This window comes from Sander vitreus, chromosome 1, assembly GCF_031162955.1.
Source record: "Sander vitreus isolate 19-12246 chromosome 1, sanVit1, whole genome shotgun sequence".
Lineage (NCBI taxonomy): Eukaryota > Metazoa > Chordata > Actinopteri > Perciformes > Percidae > Sander > Sander vitreus.
This window is the reverse complement of record NC_135855.1, coordinates 23,383,463-23,403,204: the sequence shown is the minus strand read 5'-3', so window position 1 is coordinate 23,403,204 and position 19,742 is coordinate 23,383,463. Positions and strand designations below refer to the sequence as shown.

General features: G+C 43.2%; 1 protein-coding gene across 4 annotated transcripts in view; it reads left to right on the top strand.

Moving 5' to 3' along the window:
* The window catches only part of zfhx3b (zinc finger homeobox 3b), a 140,197-nt gene that overhangs the window by 5,300 nt on the left and 115,155 nt on the right, over nt 1-19,742 (top strand). Inside the window, exon 1 of one of the 4 annotated variants that reach the window (XM_078248753.1) lies at nt 4,813-4,910. The exons of the other annotated variants lie outside the window; for them this stretch is intronic. The gene's annotated coding sequence lies outside the window, so the exon portion shown is untranslated. Of the gene's footprint in view, nt 1-4,812; nt 4,911-19,742 lie in introns of those variants that run through there. 4 annotated transcript variants of the gene reach the window in all.

Sequence of the window (19,742 nt, the reverse complement as noted above, 5' to 3'; positions counted from 1 at the left end):
CATTGCGCTGATTATCTGGCACTCATAAACGGAATAGAGATATGGAAAAAAAATACAAATCTGTTTCCATTCAGTAATATGTTTAAAGCAAAGTATGGTTTCTATTTGGGCTTTCTTTCCTTCACTGAAGGAAATAGAGGGGGGGGGGGCGTTATAATGTTTGTGTGTGGATCTGCGTCCTTGACTAGAATCTCAATATTGCTTCTGTAATAAATGTACAATATCAGTTTTGTAGCAAACAAGGCAGTTTGTTAGATAGCTGTGTTGCACCAGTGACACATACTGTTGTATATCTGGGTTGCTGTATCAACTGTTAGCAGAGAACCTGTGTGGTGTGATGCATGCCTGTCTAGGGCTGGCGGTATCGTAAAAACCGAGTGTGAGTGTGAGTGTGTGTGTGTAGCATAGCGGCTACGACTGACTGTGTATGTATCCTATCTGGGGCAGCAGCAACTAGCTCTAGTGTTCAGGGATAGGAGGAACAACGATTTTGTGTCTGTATAGGCTACATATGCCTACACGCGGGCAAGGCAGGGATGACAGGGACCACTCCAAGTGCTGCAAAATTGAACTGAGCTGCACCCCAGCCCCCCATAAGCCCACCCCTCTCTTAGACCCTGGAGGCCAGCATTCCACCCTCCGCACTGGCGCTTATCATCACAAAGGACAGAATGCATAAAACATGGAGGACGCTTTGACAGAGGCGGCCCAGGTCGCCTTTCTCTCCCCACACTGAGCCCTGGAACAATACATGGGCCCCTCTGGCCTGTGACTCTGACGACACACACGCCGTCTTTTTATCCTCCCCTATTTCTTTGTCATCTTCTTCCTCTTCCTCTATGTTACTGTGCTCCGTGGAGTGATAACTGCCCTTGCATTGTTTATCTGTGTCTGTGAAATCTGCATTGTGTAACTGAAGTGTGCGTGCGTGTGTGTGTGTGTGTGTGTGTGTGTGTGTGGGGGGGAGAGAACATTTACAGTGCATCAGTTGCATAGCTTCTGCCTTTATGTTCCATATTATTTACTGTATTACATATTTAACAGAAAATATAATATAATTCAAATTCCAAAAAAATCATGTACTCACCAATTGACACAGAGGTTAAATGTAAACAATTTCAATAATTGTATTCATAGGAAGAAATTACATTTTGTATAAAAGAAGACATGTTTAAATGTAGTCAGGTCGGTGTCATTTCTCCTTGTCACTAATTTACAGCCAGGTCACACGATGATGCAACATCACAGCTTGTGTGTGTTTGTATAATCAAGCTATCAGCTTCTCCACTCTTCTGTCGGTCAGGCTGGGGCTCGTTTGAAGGGCCAGATAAAGAGCTATGTGAAAGTGATATGAACATTATACTGCTCTAGACTCTAGAACTCCTTGTCTCCATGCTACTTATTCTCCTCTGCTACTCCCAAGACATGCTTAGTATTAACAATTGGGAGACAGACAGATTGATAATGTTTGACAATATTTTCTGATTTATACAATTACATGTGTGCAGTGTTACTCAGTTTTGTTTTCCAAGTATAATGACTTTTTACTTCTTTTTTCAGATCATGGTTAAAGGCCAGTTTTGGTTTTAGATTTAAGTCATTCTGATTTTGATTTCCTTTCTGTGTGTGCTCTGCGTCCCCTCCACTCTGTGACAAACAGTAGTAATGTGCGGCTGAGAGGGTTTTATATCTGTCTATACGTGTCTGATAGCTGGGCTGTAGGAATGCACTGCTAGGATCTGCTGGACCCCAGCAGGTCTATGGCACTTCCTCTCTGTGTACCTCACAGCTTATCCTCCTCAGGATTATAGAGAGAAGAAAAGAAAAGAGCGATGGCAGGAGCACCCTTTCCCTCTCACACCCTCTTTCCCCATTTTTACAATTCACACACACACACACACACACACACACACACACACACACACACAAAAAATCTCAACAAAAAGTGTAATTCACTTGCAAATGTGTAGTAGCCTGTCCATGTTCCCAGTGGAGGAGAGCCAGAGAGAGGAGAGGGAGGGGCAGAGATGGAAAGACACGCTGCAGTGCATTTCAGTGTGAGACAGGGCTGAGGTGAAGCTACCGACTGCTTCTTCCTGGTCAGGAAAAGCAGCCGACTCCATCTGCCCATTGATAGATTCTTATGTGGTTTGTGTGCATGTATCGTTTTTTACTGTGTAACTAAATGTGTGTGTGTGTGTGTGTGCGTGCTGTCATACAGTATGTATATAATTTGCGACATGCTATTTGTCATTCCCTTAGATTCTCCTGAGGTGGCCTGGTGTTGTTCGCTCAGTACCCCAGGCGACCGAACTGCCAGTAGTGAAGGGGTTAAGAAGCAGGGATAGCCCTCTTTTGTCTCTGCGGCCCTCTTTGCCATTGTTGTGGTGGAATTGAGCTTGGTGCACCTCACTTGACCACAGCAAAGCAATAAAATGGCCTCTAAGTGCTGTAGCCTGATGTCAGCTCTCTTCCAGCTTCTGCCGCTATATTTTCCTTTTTTCTACTAAGCAGCGTACAGTTTGTGCACACATACAGTATACTGTACATTGTTATTTTCTTTCAGTGGTCATTACTCATGCTAGCTAGCCTTTTCATTATTTACTTATGTTGAGAGTAAGCTCACATCTTTCTTTTTTTCCCTTTGTTATTGGAAAGTGCATATAAATCACACTAAACTCCTGAAGTTTTTTTTGTTTATTTTGACCTGTGTTGGTGCTTTTCATGCAAACACAAAACACATATGATCAGAATATATACAATTAGAATATAGATTGTGAAGGACCTATTAGCACCTGCAGCGTTATTAGCAGAGATAAAGTGCTAACTGTTCTCAAAAAGCACATTCAAAGATTGCACACGTTCAAAAGTGTTCACTTTTTTTACATTTTATATTTTTGATTAGCTATGAAAATGATTTTAAGTATTTATTAGAGTCTTACAGTCAGCAAAATAGTAATGGCATTCTGTTTTTCTATTGTGTGTGTGTGTGTGTGTGTGTGTGTGTGCGTGTGTGAATGCCAGTAAATAGCTAGGCCGACCTGACCACCACCACCTCAAATAATCAAATCGAAGTCCCACTGTTAAAGCTGCTGTAATAGGAGTTATTTGGCTATGCACATCTATATTATTTTATATTGTCTTTCAGTTGTGTTACTAGCAATAACGATACAGATAATGTACAAGATCTTTTTTTCTTTCTTCAGTTTGACAATGTATTATTATAATGCATAGTGTTGGTGGTATTGTGTTTGATTGCACAGATGATTGTTTATAGCGAAGTCCCACCTCTGCAGACATTGTAATTAAAAAGAAGATATACTGCATGTGCGTCTGTCGCCATCCCATCTCATCTCGTCAAATAAGCATCTAGCTGCTGCAGTGAGCATGTCAAAAGATTTATGAAAGATTTCTGATTGGCTGAATTATAATTGGCACTGTCCCGGGCGTAAACCATTTATACCAGGTGTCATACAGACCGCATTAAATGTTGCACCAAACTGCAATTAAACAAGCATTTCCTTAAAGCCACAATATTTCACCTCTACATTATTCTGCAGGGTGTCTCTGTCTTGTGTGCCTTTGCCTCACCCCTCTCTTCTCCTCCTCACAAAACACGTGTGGTTTCCTCTCCGGGTCTCACTGTACCTAAAACAAATGCTTTTTCTCATTTTCCCTGTGTTAAATGAACAAACATAAGGACCCCGGTGCCTCATAATAAATTGATTAGAGAGAAGCAGAGTCCCACACAGCAACATCGAAAACTAAAGATGTACACAGTGTGTGTGTTTAGCCTGAGGAGGACACATACTCTCCCTCACACACATACACAGCAACTAAAAATGTATATTTGTCCAGTTTAATGCCAGTTCTCCTCTGCTGGTCCTGATGTTCCCACCAATATGGCAGGCTATGCTCTATCCGCTGTTGCGCCCAGTGGCAGATTTCTCATGACAGCGACAGTGCTATGGCGTTTACATATTCGACGCGGAGCCCTCTGCGACTGTTTGGTTTTTAATTCTGACGTTCAGTGCCACAGAGCAGAGATTTGGTCTAGGCTGGAAGGGGTGGGGCAGGTCCCATGGGGCTGACACAGGGCTAGACGGCCGTGACAGGCTGGTGACCTCGGCTTTGTGACATCATTTGCCTCGTCTGGTCACCATGGCATTCATTTTCCTTACTGTTTAATGAATGAAAATAGGGGCCCGGGCTAGTTTAGCTGCAGCTATTGGTGATGATCTGGTGAATTCGGAGACCTACTACTAACAGAAGAAAGCATTTTGCCTATTTATAATGATGGCTTGAGTTTAAAACATTCCTTCTATCACCTGATCATCTGCTGTATGTCTGCAAGTCTGTCATACTTCACTTTAGGTTTAATAAAAAGACATTTTCTTCTCTTTTTCTAGCCAGCCAAAAACATTCAACTTTTCTGTTTTATTCAACACATAGCAAGTGAGCATTGTTGTGTGAAGCAGTAAAACAAAACACCCTGACCACATATAGGAAGTCAGCCTGAGGTAAGAGCGAGGCTCAAAACGGATACTGACTGTTAGAACAGTTTTTCTCCTGCTTACATGCCAAGTGCCAATTCTTTGACAAGTAATGCTCTGCTTTTCCTCTCTTCTGCTACTCTTTTACTCTCCCTCAGAGCAATGTTTAAGCACTTTCTCCCCAGAGCCCTTCTGAATCATGTGCATTTGATAGAAATAAAGAAATTGCCTCATAGATGAGGTATAATTTGGGCAGCATCTCCTCTCTAGTGTTGGACCTGCAACTCAGGCAAGGTGCGTATGTGTCGAAGGAGGCGGCTATAAAATAGGCTCCTGTTATTGCCTGCTTTTTGTTGAAGCCAGGTGTTTCCTCGTGTTGGATCATGCCCTGATGGGGAACAACAGGCCACATGGCAGGTGAGAACCAGCCTTTTAATGCTAGAGGATAGCTTTTCATTCTGTGGTCTTCCTGTGACATGAGCAAAGCTCAGAAAACTCTTGCAAGCAGAGTAGACTGTAGTAGTAAAATTGCACTCTGGGCTGAGGATTAACACAGGAAGTAGCCCTTGTGTGGTGCAGAAGCTCCGTGGATGTACGCTTACTCCCCTTGCAGCACCAGGAACAAGACAAGTGTGTTGATGACATAGCCTTTGTTTACACTGGAGAGAATATGGGTTTGGAGGAAGGAGAGAAAAGAGAGAGGCGGTGGTCAGTGCAGGGGGAGGAAAAGAGGGCACAGACACCAGTCTCATCACTTCCTTCCTTGCTATAGTTTGTAGTTTTTATTTTCATGAATCGCCATTGTCAAAATAATACTAGACAGAAGAGGATGTGTAGAACAGAGGCACAGGTCCGATTAGATACAGTTTAAATATCAACAATGCCTGAAAACTCTAAACTGTAATAAAATATAAAAGTGGTAGCATGTTTGTTTAATTATGTGTACATGTAGTCTGCCTCGGTTTCTTATCTACCAGCTTGGTCTACCCTGGTACAACTACAACTCTTCTCTTTTTTTGCTGCCAGACAGGGTACATTAAACAAGCCTGCATGTTTTGACCCTGATTTAGACAGAACACTCGTTTCTCACACTCTGTAGACCCCTGGCTTCCTCGGGACAGTATTTATGAACATGTGCATATGCACATGGATGTGTGATCGTACATGGATATATCTGTGTGAGTTCTTTCTTGTCTTCCACATAGAATTTCTGTAAAACAAAACACCAGACTGACACCTGCACCCTCTGTTTTGTTAAGTTCTGTGGTCAGGGAAAAAATTTACTTTCACATGACAGATGGCTGTGTGGGCCTTCGACAGGAAGCCCGCCATACTGTTTCACAATCTCTCTAGAAACGAGAACTGAGTAGCCGTGCTACGGTGTGCTGTCCGCATTTTGTGTAATGGATGCCAGCTTGCCTGTAGTGGGTACAAGCACAAGGCGAAGGGAGGGGGTACCCCGACATAAGTGGACCCCTGAGACCTCCTGGAGGGGTAGAGGTGTGGCGAACGTCTGTTTTGGGCATGGCTTGTGTCAGCGTGTTTAGCGTTTGCCTCTGAGGGCATTTATATGCAAATGCTAAACAACCTATTGGGGTGGCTAATTACAGCAGGGCCTTTGTGTGTGCCAAGCAGTGAGAAGCAGACAGTTACTAGCATGCCAGGCTTGGACTTCCCCTGCTTGTTTACTCATTGTCTTTTCTTATTACCCCCTCATTGACACTCCCCCTTTGTGTGTCTGTGCCGTTTGTCTACATGCTGGCTCCTCCCCTTGTGGTGCTGGAGTTAATGTAGTAGATTAAAGAGGCAGCACTCTGGCCCTGTTTACTTCCTCTTTCATCTGGTGGCCCAGCTCTGCTTAGCCATTCCTCCTGTAGCTTTTGTCTAGCTACCACCCATTCAGGAATTATTAAGCCTCATAGTACTCTCTCTCTCTCCTACAACTAATGCTCTGCTAATTACTTTGGGTGATAAAAATGCATTTAGGTCAGGTTCTAATGCAATGCAAATTTATGAGCAGGCAGAAGCAAATATTAACTTGTAGAGTCACTGATAGTCATTGGCTGGGGACAAAGGTACACCTCCCTTAACTGTCAAATATGAAGGTTTTTATGTGTGTTCGGTGTCACTGCCTTTTTTTTAATTTTCTTTGTTGTCAGGGATCTAAGGACAATCACAGAAGGATGTAATGAAAATGTTCCAACTGCTTAGGCTCAAGAAACCTGTATAGCCTGCTGTTAGACAAAATCATAGTGCAGTCAAGCCCACATACTAAGTTAGCCCTATTTCTATCATTGTATAAGAGAGTAGAACTAGAGTCTGAATTATGAATTGAATAGTTTATTTTCCTCTTCCTGTTGTTGCCAACAATTACTGTTATTATTTGTAGTATTAAAACCACAGCCAAGTCCTTGTGGTAAAAGGTGTGTACACAGTGCTTCATAATTAAATCTGGATTAGTTGCCGTTCCAATACTGTTTTTTGCATCTGCAGATGATTTGGTCTAATTCTGCTGTCCATCAAAAATCAACTGCAGCATTAACTACTTTATTATACAGTAAAAACTGCATTTGTAGAAGAGTTTAGTAAGTGTTCTCAACTTGTGCGCTGGTTAGTATGTCTCACTAGTCACTTGTCCCCTCTATATTCTAAAATATCTGCTTATCAAACTGGTCCTGCTGCATTCCTGTGAAATTATTTGTCTTGTGCAAAAACAAAGAGAGCAAAAGCACTGGTTTAGTTTTGGTCACTTCATTTTACTACTTCAGTTTCACCGTTTGTTCCATGGTTTGCCACCACTTGTGCCCCTTCCTACGCCAATTACACCCACACTTTCATGTGTTTTCCCTCTGACATACACATACCCTGACACGCACTCATACATACATACGCAGGAGGAGACTTGTCTGGCCAAGGAAGCTAAGCTGGATTAAAGGCCGTGTGTGAGGGAGCCAGGGTACCTCATAGAAAACAGCTGCCCCTTGCTGTCTCTGCCTCTCACCCCAGCCTGACAGCAGACAGAAATATGAAGCCTCTCCAGACCTCTGTCCTGGGAAAAAAGGACAAGATTGCACACATACACTCAGAAAAGCCTTTGTCTCTGCTCTCTCACTCTCCCTCGCTCAGACATACAAAGAAGAAAGAAAGCCGTTTGTCTATGCTCATTCACTCATTCAGCCACAAATAGAAATCTTCGTTTCACATATACACTCCCTCTGCCAACCTCACAAAACCATTACATTATCACATACTTGATTTCTCTTTATTGTCTGTTTGTTAAACTCTTTCATTAGCTGTTTTAGTCAATTTGGCGCAATTTGTCTGTCAATCTTACTCTGCATTTGCTTTCTCTCACTTCCCTCAACATTGTGCCTGCTCTTTCTGTGAGCTAGGCCTTCCTCAACACTGTCTGAGGGTGCTTTTATTCTCCTATACTCTTGTCTCCACCTTTCCTCCTCACATGTCTGGGATTTCTCTCCCTCTGCTATGCTTCTCCAGCGTGTTCAAACTCTGACAGAGTTGAGAAAGGCATTCAGCTCCCTAATCCTGGCTCCCTCTATCAGGAATGCTAATACGTGTGATTGTGTGACCCGCCGAAGCCCGGCAACATCTGCAGGAGCCTATGGCAAGCCCCCACCCTCCCACACCCACCCTGCCCCCCGCCTTTGAGCGTTCACTCGCTGCCATTATTTCATTGTTTCACTTCACGCCTGTGACTGGGCAGTGCAGTTAACCCTCTGCTGCTCAGGCCAGGCTTGCTGCAGTCCTGCACACAGGGACAGAGGGGTACTGAGGAGGGGCGTATGGGTTTGGGACAGCCCTTTCCCAGGACAGGCCTCCCTGTCTGCCCATCTGGACCCCTACACACAGCTCTACCCCTCACACTGTTTACTTTTGCATTCCACCACCAGCCAATGTGCATTTGTGTGTTCATATAGTCTGTTTGAAAGTGTGATCACTTGTGAGTTAAGGCATAATTGCAGGAATTACCATCTGTGTCTCACTGTTGGACATTTCTACATAGCTTTTGCTTTCTTAGGAACATCAGGAAAAGGAAACTTACTCTTGATAGGATGAGATTTGAAGGGATTGTGGTGTTGGCCAATGAAAATCTGTTATTAAATTTTCACAAACCCCTTTGCCAGGTATTGGAGTTGAAAGAAATTATTGTTGGGATAGTGTCTGTTTTCAGAAAGATGAATTACTGGTAAAGCACAACTGTCAAAGTGAATCTGTGTCAGGCTGGAGTCTTGCTGATTGAATTATCCTTCTCCTCAGTCCTAGCTGTACTCCTGCATATGTATTCAAGCTACACCATACTATAGACAAGCAAAGGGGCAGATTGGATTTCTATGTTTTTCATGTAATCTGTTTTTGCTGGACTCCAAAAAAAAGTGTGTATATATATCCAACACATATTGTAGTTTTAGGCCATTATAAGGAAATGTATCCAAGCAAAACTAATATTTTATATTTGAACACTGAACAATGTACATCAAGTTGTTACTAGACGGTTTTTGTACACATTCACTGATGGTTATATCTCCCTGTTCAAGTGTCTGAGTAGTCATTTGTTGTGTTGATGCTAATACAATGGAATACAAGAAGTAACTAACTTTTAGCAGTAGGCAGCCTAAATATGAACATATTGAACTTTTCATGGTAGCAGTGGTTCCAATTATTTTACCTAAAAATAAGCCCACAGCCACAATAGTAGTAAATACATTTTAACATGTGCAGCAGCCCACACAAAATAATAGGTTCTAATTGTCAAAGTGTCCGCTAATTGAGTTTGTTTGCTACCTCAAAGGTAGATGTGTCCCTACAAACTGTTTCCAGTACGTTGCAGAAATTAACAGCTACACAAACAGGAGAGGGAGTCAGCTTTGTTCCTAGCTGCAATATATGTGATAACCACTAGGGATCCACATTTAGTGACCATGTGTCCCTGGCCCTGGAAAATACACACACACACACACACACACACACACACACACACACACACACACACATTCCATTAATGTTGGAACAATGATTTTGTCCATTGTTATCAAAAGCATGATTAATCATTACATTTTTGCAAAGCAGGAGCAGTGTTACCATGGGGACATAAAATTATCCATGCTGCTTTGCATATCAACAGAAAAGTTTACAAATGCAGTACAACTCTCTGTGTGGGAGCTGCTACAGGCCCGAGTAGCTTTAAAGAGAGATCCACTCTTTAGGGATCCTCTGTCTCTTCCTCTGACCTCTGTTGTTCAGCTCAACAGGCTGTTTGTTGTGCGTGCTGAAACACAATATTGGGCAATTCAGCATGAATGAAGGTTTGATGATTTTTTGCATTTCCCTGTGATGACTTGGGATCCCTTGTGAGGCGCTCTGTTTTTTTTAGAAATGAAATACATTTTGAAATCTGTATTGTAGAAATATTAAAGGATATTAAAAATAAAATTGAAAGTGTGACAGTTTAAAACCTTAACTGTGTAAAATCAAGCTTTGTTTTTTTTTAGTTTTACTGACTATTGCGTCTATCTTTGCAAGGCCTAAAATAACGAGAGGACATTATCTACTGGTTAGAACTGGTTACCTGGTTACAGTTTTGCACCACCATGCAAAACTGCCAAAATTACTAAATGGAGGTGGAATATGTGAAGAAAAATGAGCATAAAGTCACACCACGCTTTAAGTGTCCAAGAACAGCATTCAAGCAAAGTTCTACTCTACGAATCAAAAAAAAACTTAACACCTGCAGTTTAACAGATAAAGTAGTTGTCAGAGTACATACTTTTAGGTATCTTTCAAATATCAGATCTATTTTTTTATTTAACCTTTTATTTATCCAGGTAAGTCGATTGAGAACAAATTCTCATTTGCAACGACAATGAGGGATACACTTTCACTTTCCCCACCCAGATTTTATCCTGTCGGTCTAGGGAACCGGCAACCTCCCGGTCACAAGCTCGCTTCTTTAACCTCTAGGCCACCACTCCCCAAAAAAAACTATCATGATAGATCAGAGGTTACAGATTGCTGTCCATGTGCATTTTCGTTTAATGCTTCCACTGTTCTGTGTGATTGAGATTTTGCTTGTTTCCTGCAAAAACGTTTTAAACTGAAGACGAGCCATAGGGGAATATAAGTTGGCCTACCATGCCTGTTCCCATGATGGCTCATTGAAACCAGGGATGGAAGGATGTCCTCCATTTTTAAGATCAAGCTTCATGCCATAACAGGCCTTCCTACGCTTCATTACAACATCCACAACAACACACTGCTCTGGAATGATCATCTACTGTATTATGTACATACACTCTGACATTGTTGTTAATCTGTACATTCTAGATACATTGTGTTTTACCAATATAAGTTATAAATGTTTGATTGAAATAACTGCAGATTACAGCTCCCCCATTCCTTTGTTTACAGACATGTTTCAGGGTTTCAAGACGGTTTAAAAGGAATGGGCTCTACAGAGCCAAATTGGATCTGGGTATGTAAATACTGCTCTGATGTTTAATGAGAAACAAAGTTAGCTAATTATAGCAGCTCTGAGAAACATGAGGAGGACAGTGGGAAATGTTTCCATCACTCCCTAGCTCTATAGATTACTGCCTAATTGCCTCAATCGAATCAGGCGGAGACATTACCCAGAGAGGCAGAGAGTGAGAGAGAGAGAAACATGGGGATGGGGCTGATTACACATATCCGTTGGTGGCTCTTTAGATAATCCAGCAGAAGACCAGCAAGTCGGGCTCTCTGACATAGCATGAGCCCGTCTGTCTTCTTTAGTCTGCACGTCTCCCGTGTTCTTCTCCCTTCCCCCAGTGCAGTTATGAAGGTGAGGATAGCAAGGTACTGTATTCTCTCCTGCCACGCCAAGCAGCTGTAGAGGTGATTCATACTCCCATGCGGAAGTTTTTCAACTATAATTACATGCAATTCTGACACATGTTTATGCCTGATTTTACCAGACAGTTTCTCCACTAATGACAAAGTAGCACATAACATCCTCCCAAACATTTGCCACAACAATATTTTTCTACCTTATTATTGTATGTTGTAATTTGAAGTACTAGGTGAAAATAAACATGCAGTGCTAGTTTGGCTGACCTGTTGATAGGCTGGGAGAGTAGTTCCTTCCCTTCTACAACAAATGCTGTATCATCTGCTTCGTCGAATATGAGGAGAATAAGAGACTGAAACTTAAGACAAATAGCACAATGAAATACAAGTATTCTAAGAATGTCCTGATGCTGTGAAGCCCAGCTTGTCTTTCCTCTCGTTTAATTATGTCTCACTGGAAATGGTGAGAAGGGAGGAAACTGACTTGTTTATTCTATTTCTGTTAATTGCTTTAATTCCTGTTAATGTTGGCGCAGGACAAAAGATACTTTTTGCATGTCGCTGTTAGATGTGTGCCCTGCTTATGTTTTGTAGGCAGGGTGAGGGGAATAAGAAGCTCCATTGGATCTGTTTCGTCCTCAGAGCACCGTGATATTGAGGTCAGCTGTCCAAAATGATCTCATGTTAAGGAATCGGCGAGTCAGCAGGGTCAGAGCAGAACCGCCATGACGACACTTTCTCCACGGTGATAACGCTGCCCTCCTTTCCCTCCCCTTCACTTCCTCTGCATGGGAACAGCAGAGAAGAGTCTGAACTGTGTCTGTGCCCTTTTACTCTGCAGCAAAATGGTACTGCCTTTGTTCTCTCGCAAAACCAGGCTCAGAAATCAGGTGAAGATTGTCTCAGTTAGGATTAATTGGATCTTTACAGTTCTGATGATCCAGAGCTGCATGGCTAATTCTCCCATCCTCTTTAATCCTAAACAAACATCAGAACTGCTGAAAATAGCAAAACAGAAAATGACTGTTTCCTGGATGCCATAGCAGTGTTAAGGCAATCCTTCCCTTAGTTTCCCAGGCAGGATGCCATGGAGCATGGCGTTGGAACTGCACATAGGAGTTCTGTGTGGGGAATCCAGACCCTAGCAGAGTCCTTTTTAACAGTTCCGATGGGAAAGTAGGCACTGTAAACAATAATAATGCCGCTCATGCAGAAAGGTGGGAGGTCTTACTTGTCCAGACATTTAGAATGGGCACTCTGAATGTAAATCTTTGGAAAGGCATATTGGAGCGAGCGAGCTGGGCATTATGCATCAATGTTACTGCTCATTTACAGTCCACTTCTCTCTGCCATTGGGTTCAGTGTAGGTAGACTACTATATGGCTATGTGGATGAAATACCAACAGTTGGCTTATCAGCTGTTGAGCCGAATATTGTTCAAGCGTATTGAGCAGTGCTTCAAAGGTGTGTTTCTGTTGCTCTCAGGTCATGTGCACCAGTCTCAAGTGACTGTCTTTAAGTAGGCTGCAGCTTATATCTCTTTTCTATCCTAAAATCAGTCACATACGACTTGGCTCCTTTACTTTCTAATCCTCACACCACCTTCTCACCCTTTCTCTCTGTCTGTCTCTCTCTCTCTCTCTCTCTCTCACTCACACACACTCACACACACTCACACACACTCACACACACACACACACACACACACACACACACACACACACACACACATTCCCATAATTTATGGCTGCCGGGTCCTTGATCAATTGATAGCAGGGAATCCTTTGGTAAATAGAGTTTTAGACACATTGCCAATAGACCTGGGCTATTGATTGGAGTGTAAATTAAAAACTTAATCAGGTCTCTAAGATAAGATTTATCTCCGCCCCAAGCAAATTACAGGGCTGACTTGGAGACATAAAGGCAGGCCGGTGGGCAGAGGAGCACTACCCCAATGTGGATTCCATGTCTGGCCACGATTCTCTGTCCTGTTCCCGTTTCACTGCCGGTGCCTCCACCCTTTCTAGGCTCACTTCTGTCTAGTGGAATAGACCATGAAGACTTTTAGTGTTGACATAATGGATGAAGGATTTTCCTGTAGTCTTTAGTTAGAACAAGGCAGGCTTAGACTAACAGTTTAAAGCATCTGGTGGACATATTCATCCAATATGTCTTATTGTTTCATGATGTACTTTCAGTATGGTTGACCCAAGTGGGAAGTAGTTTTATTTCTTTATCATTTTATTCTGTTTAGCAGTTTGTCTTGTTCAGTCTTGTCAATATTCCCTCCCTGTCTCTCTCTCTCTCTCTCTCTCTCTCTCTCTCTCTCTCTCTCTCTCTCTCTCTCTCTCTCTCTCTCTCTCTCTCTTTCACTGTGTGTTTAATCACTTACTCTCATTGCTGGCTGTGATGAAATATGTAAATCATTACACCCAGCTTTTATTTCTTCAATAATATTCTCATCTTGTTGAGGTCATTTTACACCACAATAAATTCATGCACATTCATACGCACATGCAGTGTTGTCTATATTTTTTATGTCTTAAGACAATCCTTGGTATTGCACATTGATCAGTATATGGATTTTCACAGTAATTGCTGAGGGAAATTTTCTCTGTCTCTACTCTTCTTCATTATTAATATTGGGAAATGGGTATACATTCAAAATGTCTCGGAGTATAATTTCATCTAAAAATAACGAGAGCACTTTTAATTCATGCCAGCTAATACAGAGTAGCATGCATACTGAAAACTGGGGTTTCCTCATATTTCACAGATAAGAAAGACGCACTAAGTAAGGATCCTGGGATAGCTATCTCACAGGTATCTGTCTGGATCTTTTTGTGTGTAATTAAAACATACATTTTTTTTCCTTGTAATTAAGGCCAGTGTTAGGCTCTGCACAGGGATTATAGGACTTCCCATTATCTATGGTTATAGACCTCATAAGAGAGAGAGAGAGAGAGAGAGAGAGAGAGAGAGAGAGAGATCCAAAAGAGCCATGCAACCTAACCCATCCAGTGGCTGCATAATGGTGGCCACACTTTCTCTTTGTCTAGTTGTGGGGGAGGCTGAGACCATCAGTAATAGGCTTTTTGCCTGATAAGCCCGGAAAATACTCGTTTAGTTAGTGAAAGTGCAGAGGGATCCTGGCCTGATAAACCCACTGTTTCCGTCTGTAATACCCAACAGCTAAAATCAATAGTTGGGATAATTCTCCCGCTAGTCGTCCAGTCTCCTTTATCTGCAGCCTTCCTCAACCCATGTTCATGGGGGTGGTGGTTAGCTGGAGTATGCCTCTGTGCATATTAGAGGTTATATAGTTACACTTAAATATAACTTTTCTTTTTGTGAATGTTGCTTGCATTTGTCTTAAATGCCGTTTTCTCTGACACTATGGACGGGATTGGTCCACTACTGCCAAATGCTGGCCTTAATCCTCAGATATTGTCTAACTGTTCACTAGCCGGTATGCCAGTGTTGGCACAGAGTTCACTGGATGGTCATTTTCTTGACGTTATCGGTCCAACTCCCAGCAATCAGTTCAGGTGTTGTCTCTGAGTGAGTGCATGTATAAATGTGGTGGGAGGAAGTGGCTGTCAGCACTAATTCAGCCTTGTTAAGACCCCTGTGCTCTGTCAACACAAGCTCTATGTTCTGACACAGGTGCTTGATTAGGCTTAAAAATACAGCACAGGTGGCACCTCCACCACCACAGCCACGGGATCGAAAGGTTCCGAGAAAAGACAAGAGAGACCCTTTGTAGATTTAGGATAGGAGGTGCATAGGCCAAAACATACACGTTTTTACAATTCTCTGAATTTTCATCTCCAAGATTACATTCCTTAGATTAATTCTCTATACACCTTGCTAGGAGGTGAAGTTGTGCCAGAACTTCTGATCAGACATGGTGAAGAATACAGAAGTCCCCCCGCATATCACAACTCCACTGTCCCACTTTAGCCAACGTTATCGTTTTGCTGGCAGGCTCTCCCAGAGTGAGTTTCTGTGTAATCTCTCTGGCCATCACAGCATTGCTGTAAAATACGGCCTCAGGTGTTAGTAGGCAGGGTGGTTAGCCTGCGACACCGTTACCTAAAGTGCAGTGTATTAAAAAGCAGTCAGGGCCCTGGATCACAGTATATCACAAGGGAGAGGCAGCGATAAGGCCTGCCTGCCCGCCCGCAGATCAATGAAGGTTACTGACATCATATCACAAAGTGAAAGCGAGTGCTGCATCCCTAGCTATTTATCAGCAGTGAATCGGACATGAAAGGGGTGGAGGGGGGAGAGGACAAGACAGGACAGCACTTTTTCCCCCCGTGTTGGGGGCCCCAGACCTGACTCCTCCTCTCCTGCCATGTCACAGACTCCTCTCCTGAACTGCAGTGGCTCCCATATGGCGGCAGCAAGGAGGCTCGGAGGATTTATAGAGGCAGTGAACTGCTAAGATTGAATAAGGCTTAAGTCGGGAAGGTTGACTGACAACAGCACACAACTTCTCTATCTTGTGTCTCTTTCACTTCCTTCATCGCTATTTCTGTATGTTTGGTTGAGTGTAAAAGTACTTCCAAGATCCTTGATGTTCAGTTGAATTTAAACTGTTGTATTTGAGAATTTTAAATCACCATTGTAGATATTGATCCATGCTCCCTGCTCTAATTTTCATCCTGTAATCTGCAGTCACCTGAGGTGACACAGGCCTGTAGAGTTTAGTTATTGTATGATAGGTTAGAAAGACACAAAGTCAGCACTGAGACAGAAACACAAGATAGTCTCAACCACTGCACACTTATCTGTAACCCCCTTGTCTTCTTCTCTTCACCTTTCCATAGCTTTATTGACTTATTGCATTATATATCATGAAGCCCCTATTCTCCTCACTTATGTCTGCATTAGTATGGTAGTATTGAGCGGCATGTACGCGCAAAAGTACTTTTGTGTGTCCATGCGTAGGAGATCATGCTTACAGGTACTGTATGAGTTCCATTTATCAGCTGCCTGGGGCACAATGTAGAGGATTTCCCCCAATGGGTTAGTGTGTAACTGCTCTGTCAATACATGCTTGTCAAGGCTGGGAGAGTGTGGGGGAAAAAGGCCCCTCACTCCAACGCACTGAAGCCACTTATTGAGCAGCCAATAGCTATTTACCTCTTGACAGTGGCAGGCGGAGAGGGGGCCAAGCTTGGCAAGAGGAACTCTGTGGCTCATTCCCCACTGCCAGGACTTAACAGATACTAGTTTGCTCTGAACCAAGCCCATCCTGAGCCAGGAAGCAGAACCAGTGGCTCAGACAGGAGACAGGGAGGTCTGTGTTTATGTGGAGCAGGTTGTCCTCTCCTGGCTCCTGGTCTTTGCCGGGCCTGGCTGTGTGTGCAGCTTGCTGCTGTAAAGCCCTGCTTCCTCTCTGGAATCTCGGTGTTGACAGAGAGCATCTGGGCCCTGGGAGAGCTTCCAGCCTACTGGGTCCTCACATACACACAGGGAGGGAGGGAGGGATGGATGGATGGAGGGGGTAGAGTAAAAGAGCTAGAGCACAGGTTTCAGTTAATACACTGTATACCATCTCTGTATATCTTTTCCAACTTTGCTGTGCCCATTGACCTGTCCATGATCCTATCTCTAAATCTGCTCCCCTCCTCCTTTCACCACAAGCACCTAAAGGTGCTATGTTTTATGAATGGGTGTTTTGATGGGTGTTCCTTTTATTCTCGCCTACTTTGATTCAACAAAGAAAAGAATGTTGTGAAGGAGGTGTTCATCTTCCTTCTTCTGTTTTTGTTTTCTTAGACCTTCTCGCTCTGGTGAAAATCCCCTTTTTTGTGGGCTGCACAGATCCCTGCACTGTGTTGGAGTTGCGGGTCGCCTGTCAAGACATGTCCCATATACCTGAGTCACAGAGGGATTAGTTATCCCTCACAGAACTGTCAAGGAACGAGTCAGCCAAACCATGCACAGTTGGGGGTGAGCTAAGAAATGGAAGAGGCAAAAGGAAAAGGAAGGAGAAAAGTTAGTCCCTACAGTTAAAAATGTGCTGCACATACCTGTCAATTCAATTCAACAGGCTTTATCACCTAAAGTTTCCTCTCCCAGCCAAATTTTATATGTAATTCATGTATATTAAACTGGAATGAGATGTCAATTTTGCAGAAAGTAAGCCATACAAGACCAGCACAACGAGATGTCCCGCTGTTAAAGAACAGCTGTACAAACAAAGAGACGGGGAAAAAGAACAAGAAAAACACATTATATCAACATTTAACAACAGTTGCTCTGTAATCTGGTATTACTTCCACAAGCAAAGGAGGGGCCTGTGTCAGGCCAAGGTGCACTTGGATACTGTTGTGGCAGGAGGAAGCCAAGTGCTTTCAAGAGGTTAGCCCAAGATGTGAAGGCCCTCAGACTCATCTTAATCCAGGAGGCTTGTATTTAATCACTTTTGATGTGCATGTGAACATGAACTGCTTCAACATTCCAGCCCTGACCATACGAAGTTCAGAAGACCAGGGCAAGGCTGAGCGGGTGGGGGGTGAGGGGGTTAGGGCAGTGGGGTTGTGAGGTTGTGGGGGTGGCTTCAGCTTGCACTAATTGGCTGCCAGGCTTCTCTATACTGTCCTCTTCCAAACTCCCTTTCTTTTCTCCAGGCCCTTCTGTGTCCCCACTTATATATTATGTGTCTGTGTGCGTGCATCTACTGGACGTGCTACACTGTGTAAGCTGGCACATTATTAAGGGGAATTCCAGTGAAAGGGAGAAGTTGAACAGAGAAGGGTCTGTCCCCTGGATCTGCAGTGGGTGGCATCCTAGCAATCTTCTTTGTGTGTGATTTCTGCCCACAGTGGCCCTGTGTATTTCTCTGGTCATGTCAGTATTATATTACTGTCTGATGGCACATAGGACTCCCATATGGGCCATGGGAACTCCCATATGCCTTGAGTTCACTGAACTTATTGTGGAAGTTTGAGAAGACTTGGAACTGTTGTCAAGCCAGGTTTTGGGAGACTAAGTTAGAGAGATTTGGCTGAGGTGGGCTAGGGCTTTCCAGCCAGGCAGTCTTCCAGAGTGACAGAGCACAAAGATGAAAAAGGGAAAGATGAGGGTAATGGGAGCAACAGAGTTTTAACAGTTGAGAAGTCATGACATGGGCATCTGTGAGTGTAGTTCACACACATACGTATGCACAAACACTTTGGTATAGCGAGGAGAAAAGGCTTGCACCCTATAACATCTTGCCAAAGCATTGGAGAGTAGTGCAGACTGAGCGTATTCCTCTTCCTGTTGTGTGTGTGTGTGTGTGTGTGTGTGTGTGTGTGTGTGTGTGCTGTGGAGTGGTTCAGGTGCGGTTAATGTTGGCACCAGATCTTCAGGCCTGCGGCAATAAACAACAGAACAGGCAGGAGGCCAGATGCAACTCCACAAACTTTTAACCTCTCCCTCAGCTAATCCCTCGCCACACTAGTAACTCTTTCTTTTTTTAACTCATTTTTTCACCTCTCACTCTCTCTCTGTTCTTTATTTCTCCTCCCACTGCCTTCTCTTCTTTCTTTGTCTGTCTCTCCTTTAGTCCCACTCTCCTTTTTAAGTGAAGTCAGTGTGCTGACCTCTAAATAAAGGCTGGAACACTACAGCTGTTACCAACTTCAAACAGCCAATGGCTCAGAGTGGAGCCTGTGCGAGTGTTAGGGGCAGAAATAATGTGCCTATTAAAACTAACTTAGAGCCCTCTTTACTCTCAAGGCTCCCTGGGTCTAAGTTGACCACACCAAACCAGGCTTGATACTTCACAGCCGAGACAATCGCAGTGCAGCCAGCCCTAACCCAGCCCAGTGTGAGATAAAGAATGAGCTAAGACAAAGACACTGTTCATTTTGAGTCCACAGTATCCATATGATTTCCACTCTTTGATATGATCTTTTCGTGGTGGAGGGCAGTAACAAAGGGTCACCTACGCTTCCTCACATTAGGTGTCAGTTATATAATTTGACTGGACGTCACCTAATGTAGCCTCATGCAAAACCGTCATGGCCCCCAAATCGTACAATAGTGGTTAGTTCTCTGTTCAGCGTAGTGCTTTTATATTTCTTTTTCCTGGCACACACAAGTGAATGCAAAAGGAATAAAGAACAGTAAGTTCACCAGGGCATAATGACGTTTTTACACAAATGAATGTGTGCTTGTCATAGTTGTTATTAGTTAGATCTTAATCAGTGGAAAAAAGTTAACCTCTGTATTCATGGAACATGTTAGGCTGACAAAACCCAGGTCTGGTTCACAATGAATCATCCACCTCAAGCCCATATTAATAGAACTTGTAAAAATGGAAGCTGTCTTTTATCCAAACACTCCCAGAATGGCTTTATGATAGAAAGACTGAGCCAGAACCAAAATGGAAAGCGTCAGGATTAG